We start from the raw sequence: 16,410 nt of genomic DNA on the forward strand, positions 1-16,410 counted from the left end.
TCGGCCCCTGACCTCCAAGATGCTCTCTCATTCCAGCACCGGATGCCTCTTAAGGGCATTTTCAAGGATCATCTTGCTTTCCAAGTGAGGTTTGTTTTTTTTTTTTTTTTTAATGGCACAAGTTGAGCCCAAAGTCCATAAAAAATGACCCACCTGCCCTGAAGGCAACAAACTTCCTTCCAAGACCAGAAGGACATCTTCCTGAACATAGTCCCCCCCACCCAGGGACCCCCTTCACCATTTCATACTCACAGGACCCTACTACTCGAAACCTGCAGCCCAACACGAAGTGCAGAACGAGAGCACGGGCCGGGTGGTCCGGGTGGTCCGGGTGGTCATGTGCACACCCGCACCGCACCTGGGCAGTGGGCACCGGGTCAGTCCCTGAGAGCGGATGACCGCCCTGGGAGCAGATGACCAAGTACCATCCTATATTCAGGGCCACGGTCGGGAAACACCAAGCAGCAAACTGGTCACTAAGCGGGACCTGGGCCGGTCACCAGAGCTGCTACTGACCGCCGTGTCCACCGCTGCCAAGAAGGCAACCCCGACAAAGCCATTCTCTGGGACCGGCATGACCCTCCTACTGTCCACTCGGGACCTAGAGATCGGATGGGAGCACGTGAAGGCAAATGCTTGCAGGGAAGGGGGTTGACCGTTGTGCCTTCTCCTACACAGGTTCCCCTAGGAACGTGGCCAGCCGGGCCCACGGGCACTGTGCCCCATCAACTCTGTAGAGAAGGTGCGGAGCACTCAGTGGTGCTTACACATGGGGCTGGCTCTCCAGCGGGGCCACCTGTCCAGGGCAGCTGGAGCAGGGGCCCCCAACCTCCCCTGCAAGCCGTCCTCATGCAGAGGTAGGCAGCACCCAACGCGACTCTTTCTTCCTTCTCTGGTAAGGGCAAGTAGCTCTTAAATGGAAAGTAAATATTTTTCTGGGCCTTTCTCAGTGACCTAATACAGAGGAACATTCCAGTCTAAAAACAACTGGTTTTCAGAGCATCACTCTGGCCCCAGGAATCATGGAGACGATGGGTTGCTCCCTAACCTAACCAATCACGACCCCCATATCCCTGTATTTTTTTTTAACAGCGTAAGGATTTGGATCTCCAAGCCTCAACAGGATCCACTACATACCCATTCCACCCAACACTTCACCAGGCTCCATAAAATTCACCCTTCCTTTTTGTGCAAAGGGTGTCCCATCCATTATAGGACTGCTCCCCTAGCACATGGCCTGACATCTGTGACTAGCAAGCCCCATCTCAAAGCCCAGGAAGCCTTCTCTCCTGTCCCCCAACACCCAAGGGGAACCCCTCTTTCCACTCCCAAGGTCAGGACTCTGTGATCTCTACCCAGTCCATGTGAGGGACGCATGAGGAACCTGCTCCAGTGGGCATACAGCACCTCGGGACAGAAGCAGTTATTTATTTTTAAAAAGTTGGGCAGCCCCGGTGGCGCAGCGGTTTGGTGCCGCCTGCAGCCTGGGGTGTGATCCTGGAGACTCGGGATCGAGTCCCGCATCAGGCTTCCTGCATGGGGCCTGCTTCTCCCTCTGCCTGTGTCTCTGCCTCTCTCTCGCTCTCTCCGAATGAATAAATAAATCTTAAAAAAAATAAAAATAAAAAAATAAAAAATAAAAAGTTAACACAAATATCCATGATATGTCAGGCCTATTCTAAGCAGTTTACAATTCTGACCTTCATTCTAGACTCAGAGACAGAGGTCCTCTCCAAGGCCTCAGAAGATTCCTAATATAATCAGGCAACTTTCCCTCCCTCCTTTGCCACACACTTCCTTGAGCTGTCCAATCTGATGCCTCTTCGGGGGGTGAGTACGGATTTATCTTGTTGCCTATTCTAAGGTCTTGAGGTCAGGGGTGGCTCTCCTAGGGCCCAGCATCAGTCTGGGAAGGAAGACATTCACTTCCCGATCTTTCCATAGGGCCTCTCCTCTCCCTCGCCAGAGGGAACGGGCGGAGAACACAGGTCACCCTGCGTGTGCTCTGAAGTGGGCTTCTGGGATGGCCCAGGGCACAGCTTCTGGATCTGACCCTGGAGCCTGCCATGCCAGATGATCATCACCAGGTTGTAAAACTCCCCCCTACAGGCAAGGCCTAAAGTGGTCCCGGCACTGATCCCGCCATCCCTCCCCCACTAACAGAGAACCCAGACCCGACTCCCACCAGTCTCTCTCTCCCTCCATGCCCCCAGCCTGCCTGCTGCTGCCCCAGATGATGAAAAGAATCACAAAAGGAAAAAAAAAAAAAAAAACTTTTTAATCTCTCTGGTGGAGAAACGTTTTAAAGAACTAGAGTTATACTGGCAAAGTGCGTTTCAAGTGGTTTGGCTGAGCTGGGGAGGGGGGCCAGCTTCGAAGCTCTCAGGCCCCATGTGACACACACAGTAAGAACACAACCCAAACAACGGCCAGTCCCAAGCCTCTCCCTTCGTGCTTCTGGGACCCGGGAGACTCAAATAAGGCAAGCTCACAATTATCACCAAGAAAACTCAAATTGTGTGGAGCTGTTTCCTTTGCCTACTACTTGGAGCACATCTGGCCAGTTCAGGAAGGAGAAAAAAAAAAAATTACCCACGGTTCAAAGTCCTCCTTAAATACTCAGGAAGACATCATTACAGATAGAATTCCAACTTTAATTCTGAAATCTCCTGGCTTTTGTCAGTTGAAGCCACGTTCTTAATCCCAGGCTTAGTTGAGAAATGAGAAGAAAGGATGTATATTTAAAAAAAAAAAAAAAAATCCTCAGCCCTGTCGGAAAAGCAACGAGCATCTTGGAGAATAAACATTATTCTGCACAGAGGCCAAGGCAGAGAAAAATCGGGTCTCGGGAAACCTGGTGTATTCACCAGGGCATCAACACGGGCATGTGGGGCACTAATCAGATGGCCCTTGTGTCCTGCCAGAGGTACCTGGATGCCAAGCTTAGGGGCCTTTCTGCAGAGCCAGGGACCCCTGACACACACAGGGACACACACGCCTTCTACAGCACAGATCCAAAGGCGGATTCTGAGGCCACCCATGACCCCCGGCTCCCATCAAGAACCTGCATATGGGGGGGGGGACCAGCCAGCAAAGGCTGACATAGCTACAAGGGACATCGATTGGAGTGTCATCTATGCGTGGATGCCTGACGCCCCAGCCTCGTCCACTCTCCAGGCAGTGTAGCCCGAAGCAGCCTTTCTTTCCCTTGCTCCTGTCCCATCCAGGTGTCTGACCAAGCCCCACCGCCCACTGCGGTGGGGAGTGAAGCCCAATGGAGACCTGTCTGAAAACCACATGGAGGACTTAAAATAGAAATAATACAATCACTACCTAAGCTAGAGCTGAGCCAGCACTGTGTGGCTAATGGGACCAGCTGATCAAGAGACACCCCCTGCTTCCTGGCCTTGCCCTCAGCCCTCTAGACCAGGCCAAACCCAAGAGCTGAGTGAGACGGGGTGTTTGCGGGGTACCCCCACCACCACCCCGACCACCCGCAGCCCCCACAGGGGGCCTTGGAGCACCAGCAAAGATGTCAGGGATTTCCCAAGCACACACATGTTGGTGAAAGGAAGAGTAGGAAAGTAAAGGAAAGCCTGTTTTTCAGGAAAATCTCCACCTTGTGGGGACCTTACCCTGCAGGAAGCCAAGGTCAGCCAGCCCTCTCGCGTCACCTGCTCTGGGTGCCTTTCAGGTGAGTTAATCACCCAAGCAGGCTCCTCTCCAGATTTCAGGACACACCCAACTTTGTGTCATTCCCTTTCAGTTCTCTGATAGACTCTTTGAAAAGAAGGCAGCTCCTTTTGTTCCGGAGTATGATTTCAAATTCCTTTCTAAGGCCAACACAAACGCAGGGCAGCAACCCAAAGGAGGTTTACCCAGCAGAATCAAGTTTCTGGCCGGTTTTTACAGGAATGGTGCAAACAGACTATTCCAATTAGGTGAAATCCTCCCCATCTTTCCTGCCTCTCTTCCCAGATGCCCCTGTGTAGAACACAGAAAGCAACTCCATGGCATAATGAATCCAGTTGGAAAGTGAGCAGCAGCCAGAGTACAGTGAGGGAAGGGAGCATCCACCCACCACCTCCAGCCCCTCCCCACCACCAAAGGGGCACACACCAGGAAGGGGGACTGGCTTTAAAAAAAACTCTGAGATCACTAACCTAGACCACAAACTTGGGACATTTGAGTCTGATAAAGATATGTGGCCACCAAATCCAATTTTACCACAAAAAAACCCTAAGCACTGTAAAAGCTATCCACATAATCCGTGTGTGTGTGTGTGTGTGTGTGTGTGTGTGTGTTGGGAGGAGGTGGGGTGGTTCCATCAGACACCCAGAAGGAAGCAAGGGAGAAAATGAGATTTGAGAGCACAGAAGGGGTCTAACCTGGCTATCATGGCAAAGCCATCCCCAACTGTACCCAAGTCCCAACCAAAAGCCAAATATCTCAATCAATTACAGAGACACCAGCTCAAGATGCACCGGGAAACTAAACTTCCGGCTCCCTTGGTTACTCAGCCTTCCTGACTGGCGGGGTTCTTCACTGGTAAACCACCACCCTCACTTCTACCCGGGAGAGAAGGAACGTGGCTGGAGCAACAGCATTGTGCCTGGCTCCTGAGGTGCTTCCGGATGCCTGCTCTCCGCCTACACACAGAGCCTGTGATCCCGAGGGCAGAGCTCCCCCCACGCATCCAACGGGGGGCCCCTGACTGCTAAGCCTGCCTGAGGCTTCTGATCAGGAGCCATGCTGTTCATTAACCCAAAAAGTGTAGGGAATTTGAAACAGGCCTAGTCCAGGAAACTATCTAGAAATTCCTCCCTGGCATTAGATTGTGAGATCCTAACAAAAGATCACTAATCAAAGACGGAAATTTAAAACAAGCCAGACTTCTCATAGCCCCATGTGATCTGGAAGTCACCCCGGGCCTGAGAAAGAGGTTTGTTTCTGAGAAGCTCATGTGAATCCTGGGGAGAACACGCCAGATTTGGGTAAGCCTGAATTCTCACTTCCCCTCTGCTCTCAAGGTGACAAGACAGGCTCCCAACAACACAGGAGGAGGTTCTCGTCTGCCAAGGAATCCTGCCTGAACCCCACCGCCAATGGCCCAGCCTAGTTCGAGTCCCAGCTCTGCCGCTTGGGGCAGGGGATGACAGGCAAGTCGCCCAAGGGCCTTTTGTGGCTGCTATCGCCCAACCTCACCGTCAAGATTGATGGCAACATACACCAAGTGAAGGAGTAAACAAAGATATTAAGTAAATGCTCAATGAAACTGCAGTTCTAAGGTCACCTTAAAAATAAGGGTACTATTTAAAGGGCCTGGGTGGACGGAGTTTCAAATTAAAGCCAGGCAGGAGAGGAAGGGTCAAACACACAGAGCTTCTTCCAGCAAGAAGAGAGGTGCAAAGTTTGTAAAAGCCCCAGGCCATCACCGGCTACACTCACTGGAGGGGGCTGCAGTGTGACAAGCCGGGCAAGGTCACTTGTCCTGGATGTAAATCGTGAGGAAGGCCTGCGTGGCCCTCGCGGCTCCAGGCAGCAACGACCACCGCGCAATTGCTAGCACAAGTAAAACACCCAGACTGGAAGGTTCCAAGAGGAGGGACAGCCGGCACCTTCCAGGGGACCTGTGCTCAGCCAGCCAAGTGGCAAGGATGTGGCCACTGCCCTGAACCAGCGACCTGCCTGGCCCCTTGGGGGCCCCCCCGCAGAGCAGGGGGGGCAGACAGGACCAAGGAGACCCCAGGTTGGGATCCCTGGAGCCTACGATCGCTGGGGGGCTGGGGGTGGGGGTCTCGGGCTCGGTCCTGCCAGGTACCTGCTTTGGCTCCGAGCCTGGGGGGGGGGGGGGGGGGGGAGACGGCCCAGCGGGTGTGGGCGGTGTCGGCCCGGACCCCCGCCGCCCGGGATCGGACCCCACACAATGGCCTGTAGGAGGAAGGAGGAAGTGGGCCCGGGGGGCCGGGCCATTTCTCGCACCTCTCCAAGGCTTCCCCACGGCGGGAAACAGCTGCATTTACAAGTGAAAGGGCCAGCGCCAGGGGAGGGGCGCTTCCGGGGGTGTCACGGGGGCGCGGGGGGGGGGGGCGCAGGTGCGGGGCGGGGGCACAGGTGCGCGGGCCGGGAGGGGCGGGCCGGGCCCCGAGGTCAGGGCGCCCAGGTCAGGGGGTCCCGCACCCCGGAACCGCAGGCGCCGCCAGGCGGGGCGCGCGCGGGGCAAGGCGGCCAGGCCCCGCCCCTCAGGTAGAGCGCGGCCAGGTGCGGCGGGCGGCCAGGTGCGGCGGCCAGGCCTCGCGCCGGCCCAGCCGGGCCCTCCCCGCATCAGGAGGTCAGGCAGGAGACAGGAAGTCGCCCTGTGGTCAGTCTGGGCGGAACGCGGGGGTTCCCGGGGCCCCCCCCACGGAAACCAGAGGCCGACACCAGCCTCCTTGGAGTGGGGGGAGGTGATCCACTACTTCTGCGCCGGGCAACACAGCGATTGCTCTGCTGCTCTGTTTACCTAGCCCGCAGGAGCCTCGTGAAGATTAATGACTGCGAAATGGTTTTAAGATCAAAAACATTATGAGATTCTACTTGTAGGCACTTCTATGTGCATACTGATATCCGTACAGCAAAACATATACTCTTTATTCATTGCCCTCCTGGAGGGACTTCTAGCCCAAAACCAGAAAGCGCAGAGAAAAAGGAATCAGGTACATCTGAGTGCTCCTGGGTAGAAACGTCATTCCCACTTGGCATCTACGCTGGGCCTCCTGCTCCATCCAGTCCCTGAAGAGCAGATGGAGCAATCAGCCAGCGTTGCAGACCACAGTTCAACGTCTGGAGAAGGAATAGGAAAAAAACTTTAAAAATATTTGTCACCCCCACTGGGAAGAAAATGCAGCATTTTCTCCCAAACCCCATCCAGTTCATTAGGCAAGTGTCCCCAAGTGAGGGCTGTCCCAGTGGTCTCCAGTGTTTGGAAAGCTTTGTCCCACCTATTCACATCTCACGCAGCGGTCGGCCAAGCTTAGCCGGTGCTAGGAACCCATGCAGCCAGGAGCCCATGCAGCCATCTGGCCTGGCAGCTTCTCCAGCAAATCTTCCCTGGTGTCACCAGGACTCGGTCCCTCCTGGCAAAGCAAGCCCATGTGACCAAGTGAGGCTGTTCCCCTCCAGGGGGAACATTCCCAGTCCCCTCAACAATTCCTGGACAGGGTGTCAAGAGCTCTTGAGAGCCTTCCCTTGCTCACTGCTGGCACCGCCTGGGAGCTGCAACATGCCACAGGCTCTCCACCATCCAAAAAAGCACTGTCCCCACCCCCTCCTGAGGCCCACCTGGGGCTGAATACGCAAAGTATAAACTATGCCTCTGTGCTTCTAGGCCTACCACACTAAAGACATCCATCAACAAAAGAATAAAGTCCCAGACAGAGCTCATTCAACAGGAAAGGTGCACAAACCCTCTCCTGGCCTCACACACCCCCTACAGCAAAGGAACTTCACCTGTTGTTCTTCAGTACCCCTCCCACACACCTGGGGCAGGCACACTAGGAGCACTTCCAGGTTGATTCCGGCCATTTACTCCTCTCTCTACGGGCTCTCTGAGAGGCCACACCATGAGGAAGGCTTTTCAAGTTGCCATACTGGAGGGAAACATCCCACTAGGCCAGAGAAGTTGACCTCTGTGGTCTTGGTCTACAGTTCCTTCCAAAGAAACTTCCTGGGACTCCTTGACACCATAATGAAGTTTTTGTTTGTCCTGGGCTTGGACAGATTGCTGCAGGCCAGATTTCAGGCCTGGCTGGAACACAGCAGTGAGTTTACAACCCCTTGGCTAGCCTCGGCGCTGCAGAAGAACCCGCTCGCCACCTAAGTTAACACATCTTTTAAAAAAGGCCCTTCCACTCCCTGCCACGAAGTAGGCTGGGATGAGAGGCAGAAATATTGCCACTATTTCCAATCAATCTTCAAGCCAGTAACAGTGTCTTTCAAGTCATAATTAAGGACTTATTTTAATGCAAAAAGCACATTTCTGCTGATCAATAGATTGCTTTTGAAGGGAGTTAAAGCAACAACACAAAGGAAGGTGCATTTTTTTTTTTTTTTTTTGCATTTTACAAGTGGGAAAGATTTTAAGAACCAAACGGATGAAAAGCACTGCCCTCCCCCACCTTCCAACCCCGCCTCTGACTTTTTTGGACTCCCCAAAAACAACAAAGTCCGGCACACCAAGTTCAGACAACAACAGCTATTGGGGATTAACATCCTCTTAATACCACCGAGAAAAACCGAAGGCTCTGTTATTATCCAGGATAGAAGTCCCAATTCCTCATAAAATCAAAAGCATCACTTGCCCCATGAATAAGAACCCAACAGTTTTATCAGAATTTTTGTGAACATTAAGCCAACTTTTGACAACCATCTGTTAAATTTAGTTATAGAAACAGTTAAAACAGATCATCTCTGAAATAACTCCAGGAGGGATAGGAGAGGCTTGATACGGATGGAAAGGTCAACTGGCCCCCCAGGTTTAGCCAAGTGTACCTCGATAAAATCCCAACAGGTATCAGCCCTCAATGGTAGTCAATGTCTATACGGATTCCACTTAGGGTAGGGGCAAAGGAGAAAGGGCACAGTAATGCCTGTCACTTGAACTACAGAGTTGGCTCCGCTCTGGAACCTCAGCTGTCACTTGGAGGCAGGAGGGCTTTGTGAATGGGGAGAAAGATGCATACAGAAGAGGGTTTTCAGAAAAGGCAGTGGCCGTACAACCAAACGCGAAAACTCAACAAATACTCACTTTAGCTGTACTTTCCCTAACGCTACAAACGGATTAAAAACTACTTCAACATGAGGAGTAATAAAAATAAACACAACAGCTTCCTGCAACTCCAAATGCCTCAATTTCTGGTAAGGGTTGAATCCGATTCCCTAAAACTGCATTGGGGGTGGGGGGAGTCTGCTTTTTACACTTTTCTTTGAAGAACGCTTCTCTCTGCTTTTAGAATCTTGATTCAAAAAAGCAGATTACTGAGAAGAGCGCACAAAGGTCCCCACAGTCCGAAAAAAAGACCACCTTCTAAGAAAACTCTGGAAAGGGAGTAGACCAGTGGCCCAGACTGCCATGCCAAGCAAAGACAGATGAATGTGCCTCTGGTTTCCATCCTGTCTGCAGCTCCTGAAGTTTCTGTGTTCTCGAGCAGTTGGAAGAATGAAGGCCAAACTGCCCCTTGGCTCCCGTTGTCAACATTCCACACAAACAATAGCCTGGCTCTCTCCCTATTGTACATTCTGTATTCATTTGTGAATCCCCCCCCTTTTTTTTTGCACAATGTGCAAAGTCCTTTTCACTGGGGAAGTCCTAAATGCCCAAGTGCAGCCATAAATTTAGGCTTTAAACATCTATAATGATATCCAAAATCCAACTGCAGATGCTGGCCCAAACATTAATTTGTGAGTATCACTCGAGTCACATGGATTGCTTTTGGATGCCATCCATTCAATCATGATCAAAACAAACACTGACCACCTTGAAAATGGTTCTGAAGTTTTTAGCGATGATTAAGTATAATTTTCCAAATCCAGAGATAGGGTTTAAAACCAAACCAAACCTTTTATGTCTTTGATACATATTCCATCAAACACAGACTTGAAGAATGAAATTAACTTCTGGAGACCCTCTGTGGGGAGAAGGCTTGCGTTTTCCCCCTTCCCCAGTGTGCTGTAACTCTAACTGCAGCAGTGTGAACTGGGACATGCTCACCAGCTGTAAGGGAGAAAACTGATATACATCTACCCAGGCAGTGCGGCCTCAGACTGTATATCCATTCCAGCATTTTCATGAGCCTACTAAAAGTTTTCAGTAGTGCACACGAGCATTCCTTAGCTAGTAATTCATGGGAAGATCTTGGAAGAGAAAGCACCCAGATATTTCCCTAGACGGTGTCCCTTCTGCTAAGTCCTTCTCTTCAAAGGGTCACGCAAACCGCACTCCCCCTTTTTTTAATGACTACTAAACCGTGTTGCGGCCTATGTAATGGAACTATCAGCCAGCCAGTGGAAATATTACCTGAGTTGTGTGCCCTGCCCACCAGATAAATTTCCTCTCCTGATCATGTACTTTATGAATATATGGTCTGTGGCCTATATCAGGGACGCGGGACACTTAGCCTGCTGCTTGTCACTGATAGGAAGATTATTCACAGAGGGACCCAGGCTGCACTCACATACATTATGATGACAGCCTTCCTAGATTAAAGTGACAGTGGTTAAAAAAAAAAAAAAAAAAGAAAGAAAGAAAAAAAAATGACAACAGGGATGGCCATTCCACCGTTGCTGCAACTCTTTAAATTTGTTCCATTTAGAGAAAGCGTTCAAAGCAAAGGGTGTAACTCTGCATTCAAAAAGGGATTCACGAAGGAAAAGGACTTGGCAAATGGCATTCTGATGCTAGATCTCAAAGAGGGGGCCGAGCCTGAGATGCAGGCACTTTTTGTTTTTAATCCGAGAATCTCAAGGATTTCAAGTGGTGTGAGCCATCCTGAGCTCCCTTTGCTATAGTATTTAAACAGTTCCAACAATATCCTTTTCAAACGCCGAGCACTGCTTGTTCAGTACCGATTTTATACACTCATCATTTACTGACCTTGTAAGCTAGCTACTCTGAACACTGAAAGAGTTTGCAGGTTGATTTTGTAGATTTATTTATTTGTTGTGGTGGTGGCTGTGTTTCCTCTCCCTTTAAAACACTTGCCAGACTTACAGATGCCATTTCTTTTGGGGGCTTTTAAAAGTCGAGAGTAAAGTTATCAATTATTCCCTGAAAGGATAACTGATTGGCTAGTTAATGATTATACAGATAGCCAAGTTTTCCTGTTTCATCTGTGTACACGACCAGATTAACAATGCCAAGGAAAGCAAACTCGACCCTGTAGGGACAGGAACAGGTGTGCCCTGAGTCTTAAAAGGCCAAAATATCTCACAAAGTATGTCACTGGTGTATTTTTACCAGGCTAGTCGTGTTTGTTTTTAAGTAGCCAAACTTTTTTACTTTCTTAACCTTAAAAAGACACACTTGGCAGATATTTCTTCCTCGAGTTGATGACTAAGTCCCAGGAAAAGTTGCAACTTGTGCTTAGCAAAGAAATACATTTTAGGGACAAAGAGGGTTTTTAGAAAAATCACAGTTAAGAAAAGGTAATTCACTCTGCCCCTCCCCCCCAAGAGAACACCCATTCAAGGGCCAGTTTCAAAAGATCCCAAGTGAAGTCATAAATAACACAGGGCTTGGAACTCAAACTGCAAAGCCACACCACTCACCACTCAGCCTTATTAAGGTACAATTAGAAATGAGGGAGACAACATGCCCCCCCCAACCCCCACCCTTAGCCTTATCTTCCCAAACAGGAAAAAGGATTAAACCAAAAAGCACCCTGTCAGGTTCAAAACATGCTCCAAAGCCAAGATTTTAAAATTCCCTCTAATAACTGCTTTCTACAAGGACAAACTGGGGTCCCCTACCCCTGGGGCACAGAAAAACCAATCAGTGCCATAAATCCCATTTTGCCTTCAACCCTCACTCCTTTGCACTGGGGGCAGAGTGGGGGGAGGGACTGACCCGACATCAACACTTACACTAAACCCCTCAACGCTCTACAGAAATATGCTGGCTTATTTCCTTTGTTTGGTCCTGTTATACTTGATCAAGTGTGAACGATTAAACTGGCTTCATTAAAGGCAAGTGCATTCACGGCTAACATACAACTTCAATGGCAACTGTAAGCATATTTTGCAAGAAGGAGGGCCTGCTTTTTTGCTTGAAACCTACCATCTCATTAACTTTTCTTTTGGGGGCAATAAAAAGGGCACCAGGGTTTTTTGTTTTTTTTTTTTACAGGAGAGTGTCACAGCAGTTCAGAGATCTGATGGCAGACAAAAGGATTTTTTTAGTGTTTCAACTCTAGGATATAGTCCCTGATAGTTAAAAAAAGGAAGGAAGGAAGGAAGGAAGGAAGGAAGGAAGGAAGGAAGGAAGGAAGGAAGGAAGGAAGGAAGGAAGGAAGGAAGGAAGGAAGGAGAAAGAAAAGAAACATTCTTTCAATATTAAAGCTGCTCTGACTTACAGTGTTTAATTAGCATTTTGAAGATCACTTTATAATTGCTGTAAAAAGTACTCTTTGAAATCAAATGACTATAAAAACAAGATCCTTTAAAGTACCACTACTTCAAAATGTAAAGGATTTTATTTAAAAAAATTCTCAAAACACTGGAATTCTCCAAAGTACACGAAAACTAACTAGTTCTACTGTGAGAGCCCTAGAGGCAGAACAGCAGTCTTAGGTACTGAACACGAGGTAATTTTAAAACCGTCTTTGAACCCAAGCACCCAGTAGATAGACTCTTCTTTGAAAGAGTAGTAGGAGAGTTTAATACATGTCGCCAAAGTCGGGAGGCAGAAATCACTTTGTAAACTAACCAAAATATACGTCCCCTCCAAATTATCCATGTCAGATAAAAATATACCAGTCTCTAGAATATCCAACGGAATTGCAAATAAGGCACTTAGCATTTTAAATTCCCAATGCATATTTATAGAATACAATTCTCTTGTCTACCCTTCAAGCCACTCACATCTGACTCTCTAAGAACTTAACCTGATCTCCGATCTTTAAAGAAAAAGAGGTTGGGGGGGGGAGGGAGAGAAAAAAAAAAATCCAGAAAGATCTGTTTACCCTGGATGGGGCAAGGGAGCCCGGCATGACGACGGAGGCCCCCGGCAGCAGCCTGCACCGCAAGGACGCGGAGCGAGCGGGGGTTTCTACGAAGAATTTCTCCTTTCCCCTGCAAAACACTAACCGTGGGGACCCCTGGAGCCGGCTGCTGCTCCGGGCCGCCTCCGGGACGAGCGCTCGGGGTCGCGAGGGGGCAGCCCCCGCGCCGGCGCGCGCTCGCACACCCGGGGTCCGGGTCCATCCGCCGCGGCCGGGAGCGAGCCCCGGGGCGCGTGTGTGCGCGCGGGTGTCTGGCCGCGGCCGCCGGTGACCGCGCCGAGCTCCCGGGCCCGCGGCCTCCGAGCGCCGGGACGCGGCGCGGGCTGCGGGGCCTCGGGCCGGAGAAAGGCCCCGGCGCGCCCCGGCTCCCGCGCGCCTCTGCCCAAGTTGCCCCGGAGCGCCGCGCGGAGCGGGAGAAAGGAAGGCGCTTCCCCTCGGCCTCGCGGGTCAGTCCTGCCGCGGACGAGGAGGAGGAGGAGGAGGAGGAGGAGGAGGAGGCGGCCGCGGCGGCCCGGCTGTCGCTGCGCCGCGCACGGTCCCCGCCGCCCGGGGCGCGCCCTCGCCAGCCCCTCCTGCGAAACTTTTTCTTTTTGGTTCGCCCCACCCGAAAAGTGCGGCCCGGGAGGGGGAGGCGGGCAGCGCGGGTCCGCGGCGGCGGCGGCGGCGGCGGCGGGCGAGGAGGAAGTGGTGCCCGCGGGAGCGCGGACGGGCAGAGGAAATGCCCCGGCCGCTCGGCCCCCGCCCGCGCCCGCCCGCCCGCCCGCCCGCCGGCCCCGCGCCCGCGCCCGCGCCCCCGCCCCGCGGCCACTTTGGCGGGCCGAGCCCGGCGCGGCGGCGGCGGCGGCGGCGGCGGCAGCTGTGGCCCGGCCGCCCGGAGGAGCCAACAATGCGGGGCCGGCAAAACAAAAGGGTTCCACTTCGCCTCCCCTCCTTCTTTCACTTGCGCTCCCGGGGCGCCGCGCGGGAGCCCCGGCCGGCAGGGGCCGCTCCCCCGGGGGCCCCGAGCCGCGCGCGCCCCGGCCTCCCCGCGGACCCCGCTCCGCCCCCGCCCCCGCCCCGCACGCCCAGGCCCCGCGCGCTCGGACTCCCGGTCCCGGGGGATCCGGCCGTATTGTCCCCGCGGCGCGCCGCGCGCTCGGCCTGGGTCGCCGCCGGCCCCCGCGCGCGCACCCACCGGCCTCGGGGAGCAGGAGCCGGGGGCGCCTAGGAAACCGTCGCCGAGACGCCGCCGCCGCCGCCGCCGCTGCCCTCCGGACGCCGCCGCGCTCGGGATTTCTTTTCTCTCTCTTTTTTTTTTTTTTTTTTTTTTTTTTTTTTGCCAATCCTGATGGGAAGGAAGGTGACCGCCTACTTCGCATTCATCAACTCTCATCACAACAACAAAAATCCTGGCACGAACGGCCGCCGGCGGGCGCGATGGGCGGCGGGGGGCGGCGGGCGGGGACCTCCGGGCCGGCTCCCGCCCCCGGCCGCCGCGCGGGGACCCGGGGGCGCAGGCAAAGATGTCCTCGGAGGCCGCCCCGTGTCCTTCGCCCTCCTCCCGCCCGCGAGTGGCGCAGTGAGGCGCGGGCGCGGCGCCCCCAGCCCGCGGCGGCAGGTGAGGCGGGGGCGGCCGCGGCCCCGGCCCCGGCCCTCCCCCGGGGCCCCTCTTACCTGGTCCCGGGCCGCCGGCGTCCGCGGGGAAGGGCGCCCACCCGGGAGGCGGCGGCGGCGGCGGCGGCGGCGGCGGCGGCGGCGGCTCCCGCCCCTCCCACCCCACCCGGCGGCGGTGGCGGTGGCGGTGGCGGCGGCGGCGGCTGTGCGGCCCCCCCTCAGCGCGGCATGGCTCCCGGCTCGGTCCCTCGCTCCTCGGGCCGCCGCCGGCTTCCCTGGCCGCTCCCGGGCCACCTTAAAATGACACACGCACACAGGGACACACACACAAAAACTTAATCTCTCCAGCTCCCGCCCCTCCCCCTCCCGCCCTCCCCTCCCCTCCCCTCCCCTCCCCTCCCCTCCCCTCCCCTCCCCTCCCCTCCCCACCCTACCCCTCCCCTTCCCTTCCTCCTCCTCCCCGAGCCGCCGAGCCTCTTCCTACTTCCCCACCCACCCCACCCCCTTCCTCCGCCCACCGGGCTCCCGAGCCTCCGCGCCCGGCCCCGGCCCCGGCCCCGGCCCCGCGCCCGCCCGCCCGCACGAGGGGAGGGGAGGGGGGGTGGCTGCGCTGGGGGTCCCCGGCCCGGCCCGCCCCGCCCCGCGCCGCGCCGCGCTCACCCCCGAGAGGATGCTAATTCCAACTTGGACCGGGGGAGGGAGCGTCCTGGATGCCTCGCGCCTCCTGGCTATTTGCTCTTCTTTATTTGTTTTCTCCTCCGGGGAAGGAGGCGGAAAACGGAGAGAAAGGGAACGGAGCGGCGCCCGGTGCCCGCCGGCTGCGCAGGAGCGAGGCGGGAGGCGAGGTGAGGGTCGCCGCTCGCTCACTCCTCGCTCCTTTTTTTTTCTTTTTTTTTTCTTTTTTTTTTTTTTTTTTTTTTTTTGGGCAAAGGCGGGGTCTCTCTTTGCAAACCAATGACACAACCCCACATGGGCCGGCCTCGCCCCCTACAGATACTCCTCACTACAAATCGGCTCTCTCGGGGGATTAGTGGCTCCGCGAAAGTGCACACAGGCGCGGCGGGCGGGCGAGGGGGCCGGGCGCGGCGGGCACTCCCCGGCCGAGCCCCGCCCGGGAGGCCCTCGCGGAGCCCTGGGGCCGCGGCGGGGGCGGGGGCGGGGGTCCCGCGGCGGCGGCGGCGGCGGCCGGGAGTCCGGGCCTCCCCCGACTCTCCTTCCTCCTCCACCTCCTCCACCTCCTCCACGTGGGGCCCCGGGCGGCCGGCCACGTGGGGGGACGCGAGCCCGGGCCGGCCTGCGCGCAGCGCCCCGGGGTGGCCCCGGCCCCCTCGGGCCCCCGCCCGGCCCGCGGCGCCAACTTCCTCCCGGGCCCGGCGCCGGCTGCTCCTGCCTTCCCGGGCCCCGCGGGGTCAGGCGCGGGCCGGCCACAGGGGGCACTTGCGCTCCCCGGATCCGGATCCGGGAGACGCGGCCCGCGCCTTGCCCGAGAGGCGGCGATGGCTGCGGGTGCGCGGGAGGGGCCCAGTGTGCTGGAACTTGCAGCGGTTGCGTTCCCTACGAGAAGCAAAACATTTCTTACACATTAAAAAAAAGAAAGAAAAGAAAAGAAAAAAGCGTTCCTTCCTGTTGCCTGGATCTCGCCGGGGCTATTTTTAAAGCCTTGCTTTGGGTGGGAGCTCGGGGCCTCGCGGGACAGAGACGCGCGGCGGCCTGGGGGGCCCAGGAGTGGGGGGTCCCGGGCTCGCGCGGCCCCCGACGCCGCCAGCCTGGGGTCCGGACGCCAGAGCTGGGGTTGCATTCAGTGCCCGCGACCCGGGGCGCTGGAGCCGGCCTGGGGTCGGGAGGGCTCTTCCCCCCTGCGCCCCAGAGCCCCTCGAACTCCTCGCTCCCCCCGAAGTCCCCGCGCGCCCTGCAAGAGCCCCGGCGGAGGCTGAACAGAGCCCCCAGTGTCGACGTTTTAAAACTATATTGAGATGTTACCAACTGGATTGAGATGTTGAGCAGGAAAGGCACGAGGAGGGGTGTGAGGTCGGGCCTTGGCGGGCAGGGGCAGGGCCGTGCC

The 16,410-nt window shown here is 55.3% G+C and overlaps 1 protein-coding gene across 4 annotated transcripts in view; it reads right to left on the reverse strand.

The window, feature by feature from the left end:
• Window positions 1–15,231, reverse strand: part of CTBP2 (C-terminal binding protein 2) — a 157,412-nt gene extending 142,181 nt beyond the window's left edge. The window contains exons 1-2 of one of the 4 annotated variants that reach the window (XM_038579049.1): window positions 15,009–15,231; window positions 14,409–14,642 (exon numbers count right to left, since the gene is read on the reverse strand). The gene's annotated coding sequence lies outside the window, so the exon portion shown is untranslated. Of the gene's footprint in view, window positions 1–12,716; window positions 12,814–13,929; window positions 14,060–14,408; window positions 14,643–15,008 lie in introns of those variants that run through there. The other 3 variants (XM_038579053.1, XM_038579051.1, XM_038579054.1) reach the window with 3 other exon arrangements.
• Between the last annotated feature and the right edge of the window lie 1,179 nt (window positions 15,232–16,410).

Source organism: Canis lupus, chromosome 28 (assembly GCF_011100685.1).
Source record: "Canis lupus familiaris isolate Mischka breed German Shepherd chromosome 28, alternate assembly UU_Cfam_GSD_1.0, whole genome shotgun sequence".
In the NCBI taxonomy this organism is placed as follows: Eukaryota; Metazoa; Chordata; class Mammalia; order Carnivora; family Canidae; genus Canis; species Canis lupus.